The sequence below is a fragment of the Bombina bombina genome, chromosome 12 (assembly GCF_027579735.1).
Source record: "Bombina bombina isolate aBomBom1 chromosome 12, aBomBom1.pri, whole genome shotgun sequence".
NCBI classification, from domain to species: Eukaryota; Metazoa; Chordata; class Amphibia; order Anura; family Bombinatoridae; genus Bombina; species Bombina bombina.
Genome location: NC_069510.1, coordinates 92,080,862 through 92,086,785, shown reverse-complemented (window position 1 = coordinate 92,086,785; position 5,924 = coordinate 92,080,862).

Genomic DNA, 5,924 nt, shown 5'->3' with positions numbered 1-5,924 from the left:
GGAGTTTTGCTTGTAACGCGTCCCAAAATTCGGGATCACTTTTATTTGGGCCATAAACATTGCAAATTGTGTATTTTGCCTGACCTATTTTCACCTTGGCCAAGACATACCTCCCCCCGGGATCCGCCTCAGAGTCCAAAATCTCCACCTGAAGTTTTTTGCCTATAAGTATTGCTACTCCTCTCTTCTTCCCTACACTCGGCGCTATAAGAACTTCTCTTACCCAGGATGATTTTAATTTGAGTGATTCCTCTAGGTCTAAATGTGTTTCCTGTAATAAGCCAATATCTGTCTGGGCTTTTCGTAGATGTGACAAAATTGCTTTCCAGTTGTGATTTTATCTTAGCTGTGAGCTAGCTGGCGAGTGCTGGGTGTTTCTATGTGTTTATATATATATATATATATATATATATAATGTAACGGCATGTGTCAGCTCTAAATATAAATATTCAATATATAAGATATTCCATAGAGGAACCCTTTACTGCATTCTAGGACATTAAGACATCAGACATAATTTATGATTAAAGAAGTCACAGAGGGTGCCGATGGGGCTTACATAAGTTACACAGGGGGTGCTTATAGGGGTGCTGATGGGGCTTACACAAGTTACACAGGGGGTGCTTATAGGTGTAACAGGGATGGCTCATGGGGCTTATGTAGGTTACACAGTCGGTGCTTATGTGGGTTAAATGTGGGCGCTGCTGGGGCTTATGTAGGTTACACAAGGGGTGCTTATGGGTGTTAAAGGGGCATTAAACCCACATTTTTTTATTTTATGATTTATAAAGAGCATGTCATTTTCAACAACTTTCTAATTTACTTCTATTATCTAATTTGCTTCATTCTCTTGATACCACTTGCTGTAAAGCATATCTAGATATGCTCAGTAGCTGTTTATTGGTTGCTGCACATAGAGGCCTCGTGTGATTGGCTCACACATGTGCATTACTATTTCTTCAACAAAGGATATCTAAAGAATTGAGCTAATTAGATAATAGAAGTAAATTGGAAAGTTGTTTAAAATTACATGTCCTATCTGAATCATGAAAGTTTAATTTTGACTAGACTGTCCCTTTAAAAGGGTGGCGCTACTGCTTATGGGTGTTACAGGGGTGCTTATGGGGGTTACAGTAGGAGCTGATTGTGCTTATGTAGTTTACCCTCTCTTTAACCTAGATAAGCCCCAGCGCCCCCCCCCTGTAACCCCCATAACCCCCCTCTTTAAAAAAAAAAATTAAAACTAAAAGAAACATATTGGATTTATTATTTTATTTAGAAAATATGCACCTTTAAGGGTTAAACAGGGACATTGAATTCTCTGTATTCTTGTAAGATAAATGTTTTGAACTGTTTTTTTTTGCCTCTATTCTCTGGTTACATGTTTAGTATTATGATTTCATGCTTGGATATTTGATATATATATAGTGCAGTGATGTGGTGATTTGCCTACCATTATTTTTATTCCCAGTGTCCTTCATATAAGGTGAATACAACAAATGAACTTAGTAAAAAGACCACTAGGTGGCAACAAATGACTGCATATTTGGAATACCTGTATCATCTGTATATGTCCACTAATTGGGTTATGTATTGATAAAGGCTGCCTTATGTGTTTCACTGCAGGTTAACTAATACAATTGCAACTAATAAAATCAACTTAAAGGGACATAAAACCGAAAAATATTATTTCAACATTCAGACAGAGCATACATTTTTAAACCACTTACCATTTATCTCTATTAAATAATTTGATTTGTTCTCTTGGTATCCTTTGTTGAAAGGTAGGCTCAGAAGCTGGGAACTAGTTGCTGATTGGCTGCTGCACAAATATTGGTTTACCAATGTGTACAACTAGCTCCCAGTAGTGCATTGGTGCACCTTTAATAAAGGATACCACAAGAATAAAGTAAACATTTTAATAGAATAGTAAATAGAATAGTTGTTTAAAAGTGTATGCTCTATCTGAATCATGAAAGAACAAATGTGGGTTTTAGGTCCCTTTAACTAATAAAATTAATTGATGACGTGTTTAATGAGCAAAGTCATATACATGTGTTTATTTAAAGGGACAGAAAACCTAGCAAATAATGTTATATAATTTTGCACATAGTGCAGAATTATATAACATTAGCTTACCGCCATGTTTCTAAAGCAAAGGGTTATATAGAGATTTTGCAACGAAAACAGAACGCCGCTCCTGGCTCTACTGAGTGGGTTTGTTTTCTTCTCCTAAGCGCTATGGGGCATGCTGTCAAATCACAGCCGGCCCGATCGCACTATTAAATTCAATGTAGCTCGCGCCCGCTACCAGACCAGAGCGGGAGCGAGCAACATTGAGTTTAATAGCGCGATTGGGCATGCTGTGACTAGACAGCGTGCCCGCGATGTGCTTAGGAGAAGAAAACAAACCCGCTCAGTATGCAGTATGCAGAAATATATAACATTATTTGCTAGGTTTACTGCCCCTTTAATTAATTTATTTGATAGATATTTTTTTTAATAAAGTACCATTATTATGATTACATTTTTTAAAGTTTCTTTTTATTCAGGTTAAAGTACAGGAGCAAAAAAATAAATTACACAGGAAAAAAATCTGCAAATATAGATTACGAGTAGATTACGAGTTTTGTTGGTAAGGCTGTGCGTTGCTAACGCTCAGTAGTTCCAGCTCACCGCTCACCTGCAAACAACGCTGGTATTACAGGTTTTTTTCAACCCGGCGTTAGCCTCTAAAAAGTGAGCGTAGAGCAAAATTTAGCTCCACATCTCACCTCAATACCATCGCTGCTTACGGTAGCGGTAAGCTGGCTAAACGTGCTCGTGCACGATTTCCCCATAGGAAACAATGGGGCAGATTCCGCTGAAAAAAAAAACTAACACCTGCAAAAAAGCAGCGTTCAGCTTCTAACGCAGCCCCATTGATTCCTATGGGGAAATACAGTTTATGTCTACACCTAACACCCTAACATAAACCCGGAGTCTAAACACCCCTAATCTGCCGCCCCGACATCGCCAACACCTGCATTATATTTTTAACCCCTAATCTGCCGCTCCGGACACCGCCGACACCTTCATTATCCCTATGAACCCCTAATCTGCTGCCCCCAACATCGCCGACACCTACATACTATTTATTAACCCCTAATATGCCCCCCAATGTCGCTGCAACCTACCTACACTTATTAACCCCTAATCTGCCGCCCCCATCGTCGCCAATATAATATTACATTTATTAACCCCTAAACCTAAGTCTAACACCCCCCTAACTTAAATATAATTTAAATAAAACGAAATAAAATTACTACAATTAAATAAATTAATCCTATTTAAAACTAAATACTTACCTGTAAAATAAACCATAAGATAGCTACATTATAACTAATAATTAAATAGTAGCTATCTTAGGGTTTATTTTTATTTTACAGGCAACTTTGTATTTATTTTAACTAGGTACAATAGTTATTAACTATTTAATAACTTCCTAGTTAAAATAAGTACAAATATACCTGTAAAATAAATCCTAACCTAAATTACAATTACACCTAACACTACACTATCATTAAATTAATTACCTAAACTAACTACAATTAAATACTAATAAATTAAATAAACTAAAGTACAAAAAACAAACAAACACTAAATTACAGAAAATAAAAAAATTATTAAATTTTTTTAAACCTAATTACACCTAATCGAATCCCCCTAATAAAATAAAAAAGCCCCCCAAAATAATAAAATTCCCTACCCTATACTAAATTACAAATAGCCCTTAAAAGGGCTTTTTGCGGGGCATTGCCCCAAAGTAATCAGCTCTTTTACCTGTAAAAAAAAATATAATACTCCCCCAACATTAAAACCCACCACCCACACACCCAACCCTACTCTAAAACCCACCCAATCCCACCTTAATAAAACCTAACACTACCCCCTTGAAGACCACCCTACATTGAGCCGTCTTCACCCAGCCGGGCACAAGTGGTCCTCCAGAAGGGTAGAAGTCTTCATCCGATCCGGGCAGAAGAGGACCTCCAAACGAGCAGAAGGCTTCATCCAGGCGGCATCTTCTATCTTCATCCATCCGAAGCGGGTCCATCTTGAAGCCAGCCGAAGCGGAGCATCATCTTCTTCCGACGAATGAAGGTTCCTTTAAATGACGTCATCCAAGATGGCGTCCCTTGAATTCCGATTGGCTGATAGGATTCTATCAGCCAATCGGAATTAAAGTAGGAAAAATCCTATTGGCTGATGCAATCAGCCAATAGAATTGAGCTCGTATTCTATTGGCTGATTGGAACAGCCAATAGAATGCGAGCTCAATCCTATTGGTAGATTGGATCAGCCAATAGGATTGAAGTTCAATCCAATTGGCTGATCCAATCAGCCAATAGGATTTTTCCTACCTTAATTCCGATTGGCTGATAGAATCCTATCAGCCAATCGGAATTCAAGGGACGCCATCTTGGATGATGTCATTTAAAGGAACCTTCATTCGTCGGGAGTCGTCGGGAGAAGAGTATGCTCCGCGTCGGCTGGCTTCAAGATGGACCCGCTCCGGATGGATGAAGATAGAAGATGCCGCCTGGATGAAGCCTTCTGCCCGGATCGGATGAAGACTTCTGCCCCTCTGGAGGACCACTTGTGCCCGGCTGGGTGAAGACGGCTCAAGGTAGGGTGATCTTCAAGGGGGTAGTGTTAGGTTTTATTAAGGGGGGATTGGGTGGGTTTTAGAGTAGGGTTGGGTGTGTGGGTGGTGGGTTTTAATGTTGGGGGGGGTATTGTATTTTTTTTTACAGGTAAAAGAGCTAATTACTTTGGGGCAATGCCCCGCAAAAAGCCTTTTTAAGGGCTATTTGTAATTTAGTATAGGGTAGGGAATTTTATTATTTTGGGGGGCTTTTTATTTTATTAGGGGGATTAGATTAGGTGTAATTATTTTTTTATTTTCTGTAATTTAGTGTTTTTTTGTACTTTAGTTTATTTAATTTAATTGTATTTAATTGTAGTTAGTTTAGGTAATTAATTTAATGATAGTGTAGTGTTAGGTGTAATTGTAATTTAGGTTAGGATTTATTTTACAGGTATACTTATTTTACCTAGGAAGTTATTAAATAGTTAATAACTATTGTACCTAGTTAAAATAAATACAAAGTTGCCTGTAAAATAAAAATAAACCCTAAGATAGATACAAATGTAACTATTATTTATATTGTAGCTAGCTTATGGTTTATTTTACAGGTAAGTATTTAGTTTTAAATAGGATTAATTTATTTAATTGTAGTAATTTTATTTAGTTTTATTTAAAATATATTTAAGTTAGGGGGGTGTTAGACTTAGGTTTAGGGGTTAATAAATTTAATATAGTAGTGGCGACGTTGGGGGCGGCAGATTAGGGGTTAATAAATGTAGGTAGGTGTCGTCGATGTTAGGGACGGCAGATTAGGGGTTAATAAAAATGTAACTAGTGTTTGCGAGGCGGGAGTTCGGCGGTTTAGGGGTTAATATATTTATTACAGTGGCGGCGATGTCCGGTCGGCAGGTTAGGGGTTAAAAACTTTATTTAAGTGTTTCCGATGTGGGGGGGGGGGCTCGGTTTAGGGGTTAATAGGTAGTTTATGGTGGTTAGTGTACTTTTTAGCATTTAGTTAAGAGTTTTATGGGCTAACGCCGTAACATAAAACTCTTAACTACTGACTTTTAAATGCGGTAGGAGTCTTGACAGGAGAGGGTGTACCGCTCACTTCTTCCAAGACTCGTAATACCGGCGTTAGGAAAATCCCATTAAAAAGATAGGATACGCAATTTACGCAAGTGGATTTACGGTAAGCTTGAGTCGCGGAAGAAAAGTGAGCGGTACACCTGTACCTGTCAGACTCATAATACCAGCGGAGACTCGTAATCTAGGTGATAGAGATTAAAACAAC